The sequence below is a fragment of the Narcine bancroftii genome, chromosome 1 (genome assembly GCF_036971445.1).
Source record: "Narcine bancroftii isolate sNarBan1 chromosome 1, sNarBan1.hap1, whole genome shotgun sequence".
Classification (NCBI taxonomy): domain Eukaryota; kingdom Metazoa; phylum Chordata; class Chondrichthyes; order Torpediniformes; family Narcinidae; genus Narcine; species Narcine bancroftii.
In genome coordinates, this window is record NC_091469.1 from 316296686 (window position 1) to 316313341 (window position 16656).

Below are 16656 nucleotides of genomic sequence, written 5' to 3' on the forward strand. Positions count from 1 at the left end.
TTAAGGCAGGTACATGGATGGGAGGGGTACAGAGGGATATGGGCTGGGTGCAGGTCAGTGGGACGAGGCAAAGAAAAATAGTGGTTCAGCACAGATTAGAAGGGCTGAAGAGGACTGATTCTGTGCTGTCGGGTTCTATAGTTCAAATTAGAGTATCTGACCACTGTAGAAGAAAACAGTCAAATACAAACAACAAATTTAATTTTAGTTTTAATTTAGATATAATAGCACGGTAACTAACCATTTTGGCCCAGGAGTCTATGCTGCTCAATTTATACCCAATGAACCTACAACCCTGGTACGTTTCAAACGGAGGGAGGAAACTAGAGGCCCCGGGGAAAACCCACAGACAAGGGGAGAGCATACAAACTTTGTACAGATGGGGCAACAGTGCCAGCGATCAGAACCGGGGTTCGAATCCCGCACTATTTGCTACGCCAACCTTGCCTCCCACGGTTGTTTCCCCACCACCCTGTTGGTTGTATGTGTAAAATTAAATTTAAAAAAATTAAAGCAAGGTGCCACAGTGGTGGTAATGGAGGGCATACTGAGTGAAAAATGTAAAGTGTACAATGATCAGAATGTATCGATATGATTAACACCATGAATCTAAAAGGTCTTGAACATTTTTCTTGTATCGTAAATAATTTAGTGTGAATAAAGCACATTTTTGGAAAAAAAATATTTTCTGTAGGGTGAATGCTACCAATTGGCACATTCCAGACTGCAGGCATAAATGCTGAGAGATGCATAGCCAACACGAGAGTGCTGTGGGGAAGGACCAGGGTCAAGATACTGAGGGGCTGAGACTGAGGTGAAGCCCCTCAAATAACAGAGGGGGAATAACGACAAGGTGCCACAGGGGTGGCAATGGTGTAAATAGAAGTGTACAGTGATGGAAATGTATGGATACAACAGTAAAGGTTAAAGCGACTGAATAGTTTTCTTTTTGGAAATAATTTATTGCAAATATAGTTTTATTTTTGGTTAAAAATATAAATTATCTGCAGGGGGCCATCTGAAGTGTAAATTTGCTTCAAAGACTCTTCCAGACCTCACTTCCAATTAAATCAATAGAAATACAGATCCTCAGTGCTGTACTTGAACAGAGCAGCAGTCCATGTCAGAAAGTTAGCAAGTACAGTGGTTAAATTACATTGGATAATAAATATTTTTAAATGGTTTGCTTCCCGAAATAAAAACAGGGATTATGATAGACAACTTCAAGCTGAACACAAAGATAATTTCAGATCTGCCGTATCACACAGGAAGTATGAGACACATTAAATTTTATTGACTTCAGCATGTTTAATCACATACTACTGCTGACACATTGCATTAGTTCGACTGACCTAAAAAGTTTTTTTTAAAATTTTCATTTGTACTCAGCATCTGATGCCTCTCAGTATCCAACAATAGTTGGCCGGCACTGGTAGATTTCAGTCGCCCTGATACCACTTTTCCAGGGTCACTGTGTTCGGCACAGGTTGCACCAAGCCCAGCAGGGAAGGAGTCCAAGTGTGAATGCAGAAAATGGATTTTCAATGACATGTTGCACATCATGGTTTTGTATAGATGAGGTACTTAAAATTGGACAAGAAATCACAAAAATAGGCTAGAATCGAAAAAAGGGTACACGATAAGAACATTTTAAGTGGATTTTCATGATCCAAAATCCACAAAATACAACCAAAAGTATCCAGGAAGCATAATCTTCATTGTCCAGCGTAATAGGACTGATGCTCATAATCCAGAGGCCTGGACCAACATGCCTCATGTGCTATGAATTCAAATTCAATGAATTAAATAATCTAAATCCAAGAAAATATACGAGTATCAGTGAGAGGGACCAACCGACTAGATTGTTGTAACTAGCCACTGAAATAATAAAAGCCATCTGGGCAAAGAAATCTGTCGCCCCTACCTTCTCTAACCTCAACACCACTGAAGGACAATGCAACATGGGTGACTCTCACCGGCCCTCTTAGTGGCCTTGTAAGCCCATTCATTTGTGCCCCTTCTCTGGGGGTGATTTTTATCGGAACTTTCCATCAGAAAGGTGGACAGAAAGTTGGCAAGTCCACACAGTTCCCACTGACTGACCTTCATGTGCCAAGGACTCCAGGCTTGAAAGTCCGTGCTAGAGAACTTTAGTACAGTCAGGTTCAATTTAGCACTAATTCACAGAACCGAAAAAAATAATTGACAAGATTTCACGAGGAAAAATTCAAAATTAAGAGTTCTCAACTGGAAATCATACGGTGAGCTTGGATCTTTTCACTTCACTCTGAACACTGATCAGCTCGACACTTTTCTCAGAGGTTAACAGGGAGACATTTACCAAAATAAATCATGGCGATCACAGCAGACCATCCAGTCCCCCCCCCCCACCCCACAAATAGCAACAAAACGTATGCTCTGTTACGGAGTCCAGAGGACCCCAAAAACCAGCAGCAATAGATATTCACCACAACACAGGGTCACTTAAATAAAAGTTGTTTTTAATTATATTTGAACAAGAAAGCAGAATTAAACTTTAACTTATTACTTAACCTACTTAACCTACCCAATCCCCCCTCTAATACTAAGCGCACGTGTGTGTAATATATATTTAAGATGAGAAAAGTTCTTTGGATCACAGTCCAATCTCACTAGTTGAAGGCAATTCTTGTACTGTGCACAGAAGTTATTAGCATTAACAAAGTTCACCAGGCTTTGGTGTTTAACAAGCAAATGGTTACCACTCAGGACCGTTCTTGCTGGTTTTCAGAGAGAGATTCCTTTTCCAGGACATCCGCAACTGATTCCTTCTCAATCAGTCTTGCTGACGAAACTTGCCCCCTTCAAGGTTCTCCAGATGATCCTTTTTCTTTCAGGTCACCTTTCATACTGCCAGTCTTCTCCTTTGACCAGGCAGCCTTCCAAGTTTGGCAGCTTTGTCCTTCTGGAAATAATTTCTGTGACTCCTCTCTCTATTTCACACCCTCCCTTCTGAGAGCAAAACTCTTCTCCTCTGCCTGCAAAGATCACATGGTCTCCCAGGAAAGCTGTTTTCTATACTTTGTTGCCTCCTTCAGAAAGCATTCTGCAGAAATCCTGCAAATATTCTGTTTTAAAATGTGTGTACAAGCTGCTCTAACAATTCCTCCCAAACCACCTCTAAATACTCAATTTCCTCTGAATTTATTTCATCACCTCTTCAAAACTCAAGCAAAAGTTTGTTAAATATTGAATTTTTATGGCTGTTTTTTTTAAAAATAAAGAACCCTAAACAAAATCTTGGATAATTAGTAAAACACAAAAGTCTGCAAACGGTGATTAAAGAAAGAACACAGCACCGGAGAAACTCGGGAGGTCAGACAGTGTATTTTATGTAACCATCAAGACCTTGATGAGGGACTCAGCCTGAAACGTTAGTTCTGTATTACTGTATTGGTGCGGCCCAGTTGGCGCCATGCTGTTACAGTGCCAGGGCTCGAATCTCACGCTGCCCATAAGGCGTTTGGATGTTCTTCCCCTATGTGTGCGTGCGTTTTTCCCGGGGCTCAGTTTCCTCCCACTGTTCGAAAATACAGGGGGGGGGGGGGGGGGAGGTTGAAGGCCAATTAGGTGTAAACTGGGCAACATGGGCTCATGGGCAGAAATGGCTGTGTGTCTAAATTTAAATAGAGTGCACTGTCTGACCTGCTGAGTTTCTCCAGCACTGTTTTTATTCTTAGATAATTAACTACTTTTATACGAGAGAAAAAAACAAAACTAATGAGCAGAAATGGAAAATTCCATGTTGTACTCAAAAGTAAAATAGGAAAGATGGGAGGTGGCCAGAGATGTTTACATCTCCTCTGGAAAATTTCTACAATCCTTCTCATTAATCAAGCTTCATTAATTTTGTGCTTTAATCCTTTAGGCCTGTCATTACCAAAAGCACAGTGCACTTTGACCTTTTCGGGGGGGAGGAGGTAGATAAATTGCGCTCTAAGCTGAAGGAATGAACTAATTCCTTGCTCAGATTCAAATGGGACACATCATACATCATGAAAAGCTTTTTTTTTAATTGCATATGGTGGTTATGAAACAGAACTACAGCACAGAATTGGGTCCTTCTAGTCTGTGCTGAAATATTGTTCTGCCTGGTCCCAATATCCTGCACCTGGACTACATCCCTCCAATACCACCCCAAAATTCCTGCCTAAATTTTACCTAAATCTCAAAATTGAGCCTGCATTTACCCATTCAGCTGGCAGTCCGTTCTACCACTCCCTAGGCTTCTTCAGGTGGCAGCGCTGAAAGCGCAGCGCTGGGCATCTGAAAGGGATAGCTTCATGGGCGGCACCTCAGAGCGCACTCCATCTCCTGCTCCTTCAGGCTGTCAGGGTTGGGATGGCTGGTTGTCAGTGCTGGGGCGGCTGGCGCGGGATGTTCCCACACTGATCGCACTGTCCCATGCTCTCCCCACAGCCCTGTAGCAGCCACTTTCAGGCAGCTGCATTTAGGTGGCGGGGGAGGACCTCAGTCCTCCGGCAATTATCCCACTCGGAGGAGGGTTACAAAGTTCACCTCGCATGCACCTCTTGCGCTTTCAAGTGGCCTCCCGACAGCCGCATATGGACATAATATGCGGCTTTACAATCGGGGATTTTGGCCACCTGTAAGTGCCTTCTGTATGAAGTTGCCCCTAATATTCCCCTTCACCCAAGACCTCTCGTTTTGATCTTTTGCGTGCATTTACTTTATATTTCCCCATCATAATTTTGTGTACCCCCACCAAATATCCCCTCTTCCTTTTACACTCCAGGGGAATAACACCCTAACTGGCTTCACCTTTCCCTGTAAAAGTTAGGGAAAAAAATCCATTTTCATGCCAAGGGAATAGAACGAAGTGTTGCAGTTTGAAACACAAAAGACAAGGGAAATTTCAGCAAGAACCTGGAGGCTAAAAGTCTCAAGCATTGACATTGTGTCTATTATTTAAACATGTCATCAAAATGGAAACAGCTTTTGGAGATTTTGATCTTGGCATTATTTCACTGGAAGCACAAATATCTGCATGTTTCACATTCCATTTTTTTAAAAAAACAGGCCATTTCAGCCCACGAATCCATGCCGCTCAATTTACACCCCATCGACCTACAACCTCCGGTACATTTTTGAACAGTGGGAGGAAACCGGAGGACCCTGGGAAAAACTGCGCAGACACGGGGAGAACATACAAACTCCTTACAGAATGTGAGGGATTCAAAGCCCAGTCCAGTCCAAATTAGTGGTGCTGTAACGGCATTACGCTAACCCACTACGCCAACTGTGCCGTGCTTAAGCTCAGTGACATATCACAGCATCAGTAGGAACGAGGAAGAAAACGTGCTCGGCCCAGAGGAAGAGCTAAAATACAGACAAGGTCATGGTTTTCTTTGAAGTGCAGTTTTGATCATTGCAAGTGCATTTACAGGTCAGAAATTTAATGATTAAATTTATCAAGCAAGTTTCATGATGATGGTACAGTAAAGCTAATAATAATGAATTGTTAAAATCAATGGATCTGTGCATGTAGATGTCAAATTTATCTTAGTCAGTCAGCCAGTTCTCTCTTTCCTCTCTTCTCTCTCTCTCTCTCCCCAACTCTCAGAGCAAAGCCTGTTTTTCTTCTGCACTCTGCCTGCAAAGATCACATAACCTTCCAGACTGTAAATTCTGTTTTCCAGACAAAGCTGCCTCTGCCTGTTGTTACGTTTGTCACCTTTTGCAAATGACCGTCCCTCATGGGTCTGTGAGCACTCTTGCAAAAGCTCCTGCAAAAATTCTGTGTTTTTAAGTGTTTGTATGTGACCTGCTCTAACAAGCTTTTCCCAATTTGTCTCCCAAACACCATCAGGTACACACAAACCAGTGCAACAGGTTGTCAGCAATTAGATAGGTTTCCCTATCAAAACACTCCAGGCAAGTCAACACCCATTAGAATCACGAGCCACTTTACCCAATGAATCACCTTGGATGCATCACATTGGTTCAACCAAGGCCGGGGTCAGCAATGCTCCACAGGAACAAGAGGAAGATCACTGAAGCACGCCTGGTTCTCCAGCAAGCACATGGGCCATGGGAGCAACAACTCTGCTTCAGTCATCTCCAAAACAAACCCCTTTAGGGCATCTTTTAAAATACAATTCAGTCAAAGAAATAGTGAAATAAAAAAAGTCAAATAATAAACAGATGCAAGAACTTTGAAACATACCCTGAAAATGTTGGTTAAAAACAGAAATGCTGGAGGAACCCAGCAGGTCTCGCTATGTTCGTGGGAGGCAGGGATATATAAATGACATTCCAGGCCTGAGCTCTTCAAAACCAGACATGCCTACATTAAAAAAAAGGCCAGGGAGAGACCAGCAGACAGGTTGAGAGCAGCAGGGTGTGCAGATGGGGAGCAGTGGGAAAGGATTCTCACAGAACTTTCCTTTGAAGAGAGGAGAGCTTCTTCAGGGCAGACATCCAGGAAGCATAGGGGAAGAGAGATGGTGAAAGCGCAGCTGAACATACTCAACAGGTCAAGCAGCGTCAGGAGGGAGAAAGAATGATTAATGTGGAGTTCATGTTTTTATAGGAGTCTCAATAAAGGCCCTGGCTCAGGCTCACAGCATTCTCCATTCTTTTTCTTCCCGACCCTCTCAGTTCCTGCAGCATATTGCTGGAAAAACTCATCCTGTCAGGTATCAAATTACGCGGTCTGACCAGCCTAGTTTCCAGCATTTTGTGATACTGTCAGATAGCTTTCAAATGATAGTTGTCGACTTCAGGAGGGCCTGAGGTGAGGGAAATACCCTCTCCACTGACCATTGACGAGTCTATTGTTGAGGACGTCAAGAGTATCAAGTTCCTCGGAATGCAGTTGGTGGAGAATCTGACCTTGACGCTCAACACCAGCTCCATAGCCAAGAAAGCCCAGCAGCACCTCTACTTCCTGAGAAAGTCCATCTTCCACCTTCCATCCTCACGACATTCTACAGAGGATGTATCGAGAGCATCCTGTGCAACTGCATCACCACCTGGTTTGCAAGTGTACCACCTCGGACCGCAAGACCCTGCAGAGGATCGTGAAGTCAGCGGAAAAGATATTCCTACCATGAAGGACATCTACAACACTCGATGCAGGCGAAAGGCAATAAACATTGCGAAGGGATCCACATCTTCTTTGGCTTGGCTTCGCGGACGAAGATTTATGGAGGGGGTAAAAAGTCCACGTCAGCTGCAGGCTCGTTTGTGGCTGACAAGTCCGATGCGGGACAGGCAGACATGATTGCAGCGGTTGCAAGGGAAAATTTGTTGGTTGGGGTTGGGTGTTGGGTTTTTCCTCCTCTGCCTTTTGTCAGTGAGGTGGGCTCTGCGGTCTTCTTCAAAGGAGGTTGCTGCCCGCCAAACTGTGAGGCGCCAAGATGCACGGTTTGAGGCATTATCAGCCCACTGGCGGTGGTCAATGTGGCAGGCACCAAGAGATTTCTTTAGGCAGTCCTTGTACCTTTTCTTTGGTGCACCTCTGTCACGGTGGCCAGTGGAGAGCTCGCCATATAATAGATCTCCACATACCCCTCACATAAACTACCTTCTGCCGTTTGGTAGGAGGTACCATAGCACTCGGGCCCTTGCGTCCAGATTGGGTGATAGTTTCTTCCTCCGAGTCATCAGGCTCCTGAACTCCCAGAACAGATGTGGATAGTGCACCGTGGACCTTTACTGTTTACGTCTTAATATTTTAACTTCTATTTATGTAAATCTGCTCTGTGATCCTGGAGAAACATTATCTCGCTTTACCGCGTGAGCTTGGGATGAACGATAAAGGCGATTTGACTTGGCAAGGAAGCTTGCTGCATTGTACTCAAAAGTGGTGGAGAAACTCAGCAGGTAGCGAGCATCTATTGGAAGTAAATGGCCACCAATGTTTGGAGCACTGCTGCTGCACCACAACCCCAGGTCTGCAGACTTTCATGTTTCACTCCAACTTACTACCTTGCATATGGTTTAGCTTAAAGAAATGTCCTTATTCCCAGTGTGATTCACCAAACTAGCATCTAAAAAAAACCCCTCAATTCTAAACAGGGTAATACAGAATGACAAAGAAATACCAGCCTTTCAATAAACTGAAATGAATTAGCCAAGTTCCCCAATGCTCATCAAAATTGTGAACAGCTATTTAAAATAAAATTCACTTTCAGGCAACATTAGTTTCTTAAAACAGGATATAGTAAGACTCCGATAAGCTGTTATTTGTTTGGAAATCCCAATGGTTCCGTCACTGGCCCACCAGGTTCAGTTACCATTCACCCTTTGAACTTGTGGCCTGTTTCCGGTGTTTCTTTGAAGTTCAGTGGATTCAGTTTCCCCTTGCTCACTTCAAACACTGAACATTTTTTATCTGACCATGGAACAAAAAGTGAATGAAAAGTTTGTTCTGATATCACTAGTAGTAACATCCAATGATCTGGAAAGTACCTTAAACTGGCAGAGTTATGAGGGGTCTGGGTTATTTTACCACGAGCAACTAAATTGCATTAATTTGGTTCATTCCTAAATTATGATGTAATTGTTCCCTCACGGATCTATTCCAGTTGAAGCAGTAAGATGATCACCTCAGATTACGGCAGAACACAAAAATGCAGTGCTTTTTATTAATCCCAGGCAGAGGTACAACCCATGTTCTCACTAATAACTGGCCAGGACCACATTTAGTCTGAAGATGAGAACGTCAACAAGTTACTTTCTCCACGTCGACGTAACCATGAAGAAGACTCGCCAATAGACATACTTTGTGTAGAGTTTGAGGAGGTTCAGTACGTCACTGAAAACTCTTGAAAACTTCTCCAGGAGAACCATGATGAGTATTCTGGCTGGTTGCATCACTGCCTGGTACAGAGGTGCCAGGCACCCAGTGCAAGAAAATACTCCAGAGGGTGGTTAACTTGACCTCCAACATCACAGGTCCATCGAGGACATCTGAGGCTGTGTCTTAAAAAAGCAGCCTCTGTCCTCAAAGACCCCCACCATCCAGGCCATCCCCTCTTCACTCTGCTACCATTGGGGAAAAGGGTACAGGAGCCTAAAGACGAGGACTCAGCAGCACAAGGACAGCTTCTTCCCCACTGCCATCAGATTCCTGAATAATCAATGAACCACAGACACTGCCTGACTATTTGTGCACTATTTTTTAAATTTATTTTTGTCAGATGGTTTATAAAAAATGTTTGCTGGAGGATGCTGCCGCAAAACAAATTTCATGACTTGTTCATGACAATAAATTCTGATTCTGGTACTTTATCCTGGTGGAGGCCAGATGTCAGTCTAAGTATGATTTATTTCTCAATCAACATCAGCACAGTTCACCGATTAACTACACTTCAGCCCTAGGCAAGTGCTTGCTCAGACTTCCCTCTAACTCTATTCCATCCCCACACGTCACTCTCGTTCCCTATCCTGTCTCCTTTCCTTCAGTTCCCCTTGTCTCTTTCTCCAACCCTCTAATCTCTCTTCCAGTTCTGCATACAGAGCTAAACCCCTCCTTTGATCAGAAATATATATCAGAATTATTGTCAGAGCCAACAAAGTGCACACGGAGGAGTCCGTAAATGAGTCTCTGATAAGTTTGTTGTTGAGGCGTCTGATCAATTCTTCACGATTGTCACCTGCCCTCATTATGGCCTTTTAGCTATTCCACCCCTTCTTCCTCTGCACCTTCCCTCCACTCCCTGCCCCTCCCCTCCTTGCCTCTTCTCCCCCACCCCTTCTCCCATCCTCCCCCCACCTCTTCTACCCACCCGCCCCTCCTCCCTTCTTCCCCCCCACCCCTCCTCCTCCAATTTGTATTTCTTCCCGTACACGTGGCTGAAACAAAATAGAATGGATATACACAAATCCAAATTAGTTCCACTTGGTCTCAACTCTCTTTGCCCTGCAATGCCATTAAACCACAGCTTCAAATCAAATCTTTCCAACTTCCTGTGGAACACCAACCATGAAAGCCATTTCCTTCTAGTAAACGTATTGCTGTGCCCTTCTTCACCACAGAGGAACATGGGATTTCATGACAAGAACAAGCAAGCAAGATAGAAAACTACAGCACAGTGCAGGCCCTTCAGCCCTCGATGTAGTGCTGACCCATACATTCCTTAAAAAGAACTTCTAATACGTCCAAGATTGTCGGATCCCGGAAGCTAAGCAGGTTCAGAACTGGTCAGTACTTGGAGGGAAGGCCACCTGGGAACACCAGAGGCTGTAGATTTCTGTGAGGGGCGCTGGACAAAGTGGCAACTCTCTCTCTCTGCCTTAAGGTTGTCAAAAAAGAATTTAATGCATTCTAAATGTAATGTTACGTGACAATAATGGAACCATTATCTATAAACCCTCCCTATCTCATAACCTTCCATTTTTCTTCCATCCATGTGCTTGTCTAAGAGTCTATTAACTGCCCCCAATATTCTAGTCTCCACCACCATCCCCAGCAAGGCATTCCAGTCCGCCATAACTCTCTGTAAAAAAAAAAAAACACATACCACTGACATCTCCCTTAAACTTCCCTCCCTTCACTTTGTACATGTCCTCTGGTGTTTGCTGATCCTATTCTGGGAAACAGGTGCTGGCTGTCTACCCTATCTCTGCCTCTATCAAGTCTCCTTTCATCCTTCTATGCTACAAATAGAAAAGTTCCAACTCTGCTAACCTTGCCTCCCAAGACTTGTGTCCCAATCCAGCCAAAATCCTGGTAAATCTCCTCTGTACCCTCTCCATGGCTTCCACATCCTTCCTGTAAACACAATACTCCAAGTGAGGTCTCACCAGAGGTTTGTAGAGTTGCAGCATAACCTCTCTACTCCTGAACTCAATCCCCCTATTAAGCCCAGCATCCCATCGGCCTTCTTCACTATCCTATCAACCTGTGCGGTGACCTTGAGGGATGCATGGATTTGGACCCCAAGATCCTTCTGTTCATCCACACTCTTTAGTAACCAAACATTAATCCTGTACTCACCCTTCTGGTTTGTCCTCCAAAATGCATCACCTCACACTTAACAGAATTGAAATCCATCTGCCACTTTTCTGCCCCACTCTGCAGCCTGTCTGTATCCTCTTGAAACGTTCCACAACCATCAGCTCCATCCACAACTCCTCCAACCTTTGTGTCATCTGCTAACTTACAGACCCATCCTTCCGCCTCTTCATCCAAGTCATTTATAAATATCACAAAGAGCAGGGATCCCAGAACAGATCCTTGCGGTACTCCATTAGTCACCGACCTCCAGGCAGAATACTTTCCTTCCACTACTACTCTTTGCTTTTTTCCTACAAACCCATTTTTTATCCACACAGCCAAGGTTCCACTGATCCTGTGTCTCAAGACTTTCTGGATGAGTCCTCTCATGGGGGACCTTGTCAAATGCCTTGCTAAAATCCATATAGACCTCATCTACCACCCTACCCTCATCAATTTATTTTGTTACCTCCACACAAAACTCAAGTCAGATCATGAGGCATGACCTTCCCTTCACAAAGCAGGCTGACTATCCTCGAGTCTGCAAATGCTCATAGATCCTAAAATTAAGAATCCTCTCCAATAGTTTACACACACTGACTTAAGACTCACTGGTCTATAATTCCCAGGATTCTCCCTATTACCTGTTTTAAACAAGGGGACTACATTTGCCATTCTCTAATCCTCCAGCACCTCCCCTGTGACCAAAGAGGATTCAAAGATCATAGCTACTACCCCAACTATCTCTTCTCTCACTTCCCACAGCAACATGGGGTATATATCACATCTGGCCCTGAAGACTTATCAACCTTGATGTGTTTAAGAAGATTCAACCCTTCCTATTCCTTAATCTCCACACTGTCCAGCACACAAGCCTGTTCTATTCCGACCTTACCCTGATCAAGCTCCTTTTCTCTTGTGAATACTGATGCAAAGTATCAATTTATGACCTCCCCAACCTCCTCCACCTCCAGCCACATGTTCTATCCTTTAGTGGCCCAACCTTCATTCTCATCATCCTTCTGTTCTTCACATACACATAGAACCACCTTAGGGTTCTCCTTAATCCTCCATGCCAAGGCCTTGCCATGCCCCCTTCGAGCTCCTTCCTGGCTACCATATATTTCTCTCGAGCCTTTCCTGCTTCCTATATCCAATGTATGCTTCCTTCTTCCTCCTGACTAGTTGCCTAACCTGTTTCATCAGCCACGGTCCCTTTTCCTACCACCTTTTCCTTGCCCCAGTGAGACAAAGCTATCCTGAACCCAGCTCAAGTGGTCCCTAGACTTCTTCTACATTACTTCTGTGCTTCCACCCTTCAATATCTACTTCCAATTTACTCTCACTAATTCCTGCCTCATCCCTTCATAATTAGCCTTTCCTCAGTTAAACACTTTCCCACTTTGTCTTGCTTTTATCCTTATCCAAAGCTATGTTGAAGCTCAGGGAGTTGTGGTCACTCTCACCAAAATGCTCCAACACCGAGAGGTCCGCCACCTGACCAGGTTCATTGCCCAGAACCAGATCCAGTGTGGCCTCCCTGTCGTCAGCCAGTCCACGTATTGGGTCAGGAATCCTTGAACACACCCAACAAATTCAGCCCCATCTATCCCTCTTGCAGTCAGGAGGTGCCAGTCAATATTAGGGAAGTAACAATCACCCATAACTATGACCCTACATTTCCCACATCATTCCAAATCTGCCTGCTCATCTGTTCCTTGGTGTTCGAGGGCTATTTGGGGGCTGATAGATGAATCCCAGCACAGTGACATCTCCCATCCTATTTCTGACCCACCCACACCAACTCAGTGGACATTCCCTCTGCAGTGTCCTCCCTTTCTTCAGCTATGATACTATCCCTGACCAGTAATGCTACTCCCCCCCCCAAACAGGTTTTAAATCATTTTACATTACAATCCTTATAAAAGTTCTCTTCTCCAGTTTGAAGAACATCTCATGACTTGACGTTTGAGGTCAATAGCGTTGTACCTCCAACAAAGGGCAAGAACCAGTTGGACCCCGCAGCACCGAAAGCCATGTCTCCTTTCACCTCAGGTCAGCACCAGTGACAGACACTTAGACAAACATTTACACTTTACTGATACAAGAATGAAAAATGCTGGAAACACTCAGCAGACCAGGTCATATTTGTGATCAGAGAAACGGAGTGAACATTTCAGGGCAAAGAGTTTTGACAAAATGGATCGGACTTGAACTATTTCAAGTTTTTTCTCTTTCCGCAGATATGGCCTGGCTGTTGAGTATTTTCAGAATTTCCTGTTTTCGTTTTAGATTTCCAGTATCTGCAGATTTATTGATCTATTTTTACTTGTAATGGGAACAGCACCACAAAAAAAAACTGGGGTGGTGAATAGTCTAGAACATCACACAAATTCCTCTACCCTCCTCAACACTTCTCACTGCCTCGGAAAAGACCACTCATTCCGGCCATTCTCTTCACCCCCCTCTCACTGGGAGGGAGCCCCACAACTGATTGTACGCACCACTTCCACAGTTGTCAAACTATTGGGGGGGGTGGGGGGGGGGGGAAAGAAATCACACTAACGATTCTGCACTTGCTCTGTTCTGATCTCTTTCTATATCTTTGCACGCTTACTGCTTTACTCTGTACGCACTGAGCAACTGGCCTGCATGCAAAACTAACTTTCCACGTGTATCTCGGCACATGAACTTGGAGCTGGGAGGTCCACGCATCATGATGCACTGTCTTCCTGGGTGAATTTCACAATATTCTTTGATAAGCTATTCCACTCCTTAAGGAATCTCAACCGGACGTGACCTAGATCAATGACACGTGCCCCTATTTTAGAGTAGCAGCCACCAAATACAGAAGGTTGGCCTTACACTGACTTCTCGTTTGAGGGTTCCCTTGTGTCAAACGAAGCTACTGCATCAGCAAAATCCTTTGGCAGCTAGGCCATTCCAACATTCTGGGTTACATCAGATCATCAGATTATTTCCCTTTCCCCCCCCCCCCCCCCCCCCCCCCCCGATTTTCTCATCTTACGCTAGTCAAAATTCATATTTAATTCCAGCTGTTGAGGTGTGACAATTTACAACTCGAACAGCTTCCAAAAATAATCCTTTACTGCATGTGCCAACTTGCCTGGTCTCTTTCCCAGGGAAATAGGAAAAACAAAAGGCTTGCTCTTAGTGATAATAACCTTCCGGCCCAGCAAGTGATGGATTCCCATCACCTGCCAGAGACGGACAGGTGTAATCCGGGCTGGCTCAGCGGGACAGAACGGAAGTACTGAGAGAGGGCTTGCTACACCTTCAGAGATGTCACCACTCAGAAGGAACGGCATCTTTCCTTTCTAGTTCACACACAACAGAAAAGAAGAGTTCTCCCTACTGTAAAGGTCAACATGCATTCTTCAAACAGTCAAATGGATCATTTCATTGCTGTTGGCACAATGTTTACCCCACACATTAACTGAAAAGCATTTGGCTCAAAAGTATGAAAGAGGCTATAAAATTGTAAAAGGCGATTATTTCACGATGGGGAATCATAGCTACGTGTTACAAAAATGAACTTAATTGAAGACCCAGGATCTGCATGTATGCGAATACGGTGGGAAGGAGCTGCTCCATACAAAAGGTGCATCGACTCTCGCTTAGCAGCTTAATGCGCTTTCCTTAACACGGACCAAAATTCTGAGCCGTGGTGTGAAACAGCCCATTATTTCAGCCTTCTTTAACTAGTCACTTTTCAACGAGATTGTAAATCAATATTTTCATGTGAATTCAATTTCAAAACGATCACCGTAGCAGTTGACAAATATCCAGAATCAAAAACCCAGAAATCATGAACTGGGCTTGTGCTTTTGGGCAATACGGCCCCTTTACTTTTCGTTGAGTAAACTACAGAATCCGTTTCCAATGGCTCTTACCAGTCAGACCAATAGATGCCATCTGAGAGTTTTTAAACACATTAACCCTTAATCAGTCCAGTTCAAGACCACCATCTCCCCAGAGTTCAAATTAATCTTTCTATCCCTTCCTTTGCTTAAGCCATCTCCAAGAGATTTCATTTCCTCTCCAGTGCCTCCAGAAAAAGTGAACTTGACCAAGCCTGGCACAAATCTGGAACATGTGCAAGCAATTCCCGGAAGACAAGAAAAAACAGGTCATCCAGTCGCTTCTAGATTTTCTTCCACTGGAAATTTTCTGGCCTGACTTGTGTTTTCAGAGAGGATTGATATTGAGTGTTAAGGATAAGCAGGAAAGTTTGTTTCTTGGCATCTTTATAGACATAAAAATACAGACACAAAAATTGGGGGAAAATTCCAGTTGGGAACCCAGCGTTTCTTTCTGCAACGAGTTATTCAGATCAAGAATGCCTTGTCGACAGTGATGAAGGAAACTGAAGAAATCTGAAGGAAAATAGAAATGCACAAAGTCCAGGTGCAGGCCAATGGGACGATAGTTCAGCAAAGACTTGATGGGCCAGTTGGTCTCTGTGCTGTAGTGTCTAGCCCTTGTTCTTTCCACTCACATCCCACTTTAAGTCATCCTCTGCCGTCGGTGCTCAGTGATTACTAAGGGATTGCTTAAGGTGGGATATGAGTGGGAAGAGAAGATTGAGAATCACTGCTCTAGACCCAATTTGTACTGAAATATTTTGCATGAGAAAAATCAGCATTGGGCCCACTTCTTTGGAGATCTGAAACCGTGCACATAACGAGTCAATGAGGGACGATTAAAACAGTGGGTCTCAAACTTTTTCTTCCTACTCACATCCCACCTTAAGCAATCCCTTACTTAAAGTGGGATGTGAGTGGAAAGAAAAAAGTTGAGAACTAGTGGCAAAAGCAATTGTTTAAATGGCTATTTCACACAGCAGCCAGTGGTCCAATGAACCAAAGCAGCCTTGCATCATGCGTCATACCTTGGGGCAAGTACACTGTTCACCCACTTGGTGACAGGAGATGACCATTTGAAAAGTATAAAGGTCCCAAGAAACAATTATGGTTTTCACACAGCTGCTGCATAACAGGAAATTTTCAAAGATTTCCTGCAACACAAGCCATGGAAGAAGTTCAGAAGGGGAATGAGTGACTCATTCCCATTCCAAAATTTTTCTAGTGGCACCTATAGACATTTTTGTGGACTAACTGCAGTCTGGACTGACCACAACAGTGGGCTAAATGAATAGGACGGCGTAGACATTGTACACTGCTCACAGAGGGCACGTCACGACTGACGACCAGCCTTCAAAATCACCGTGACTCAGGTCTTTTAGTGTAAACGCCCTTCCTGTCTGAACGGCACTACAGAGGGCAAGTGTGAAAATCATCGACAGGAAATGATCGCGGCGGCTATTTAAAAACCATTTAAACATTCCATTCTCTTCTTTAACTTTCAACATCAAGGCTAATCATCCAATTTCCTACTTTTGGGAATTTCCTACTTTCAGTACAGTAAGGAAATTCTTCAACTTTCAATGATCCTCATGACTTGAATAGTTTTTGCAACTTTCATTATGCCTTGTTAGTCCTGATAAAAGGTCGTAAAAAATCCAAGAAATAAATACAATATTTATTGTTATTTAAGATAACAATCTTGAATAAACCATTGAGAATTCTGGCTTTTTCTGACAAAACACAAAGACTTCTTTTGCTAAATTA

The 16656-nt window shown here is 43.9% G+C and overlaps 1 protein-coding gene across 7 annotated transcripts in view; it reads right to left on the minus strand.

Annotated features, from left to right (window-relative positions):
• LOC138747238 (solute carrier family 12 member 7-like) overlaps window positions 1-16656 on the minus strand; it is a 252551-nt gene that overhangs the window by 153866 nt on the left and 82029 nt on the right. The window lies entirely within an intron of this gene.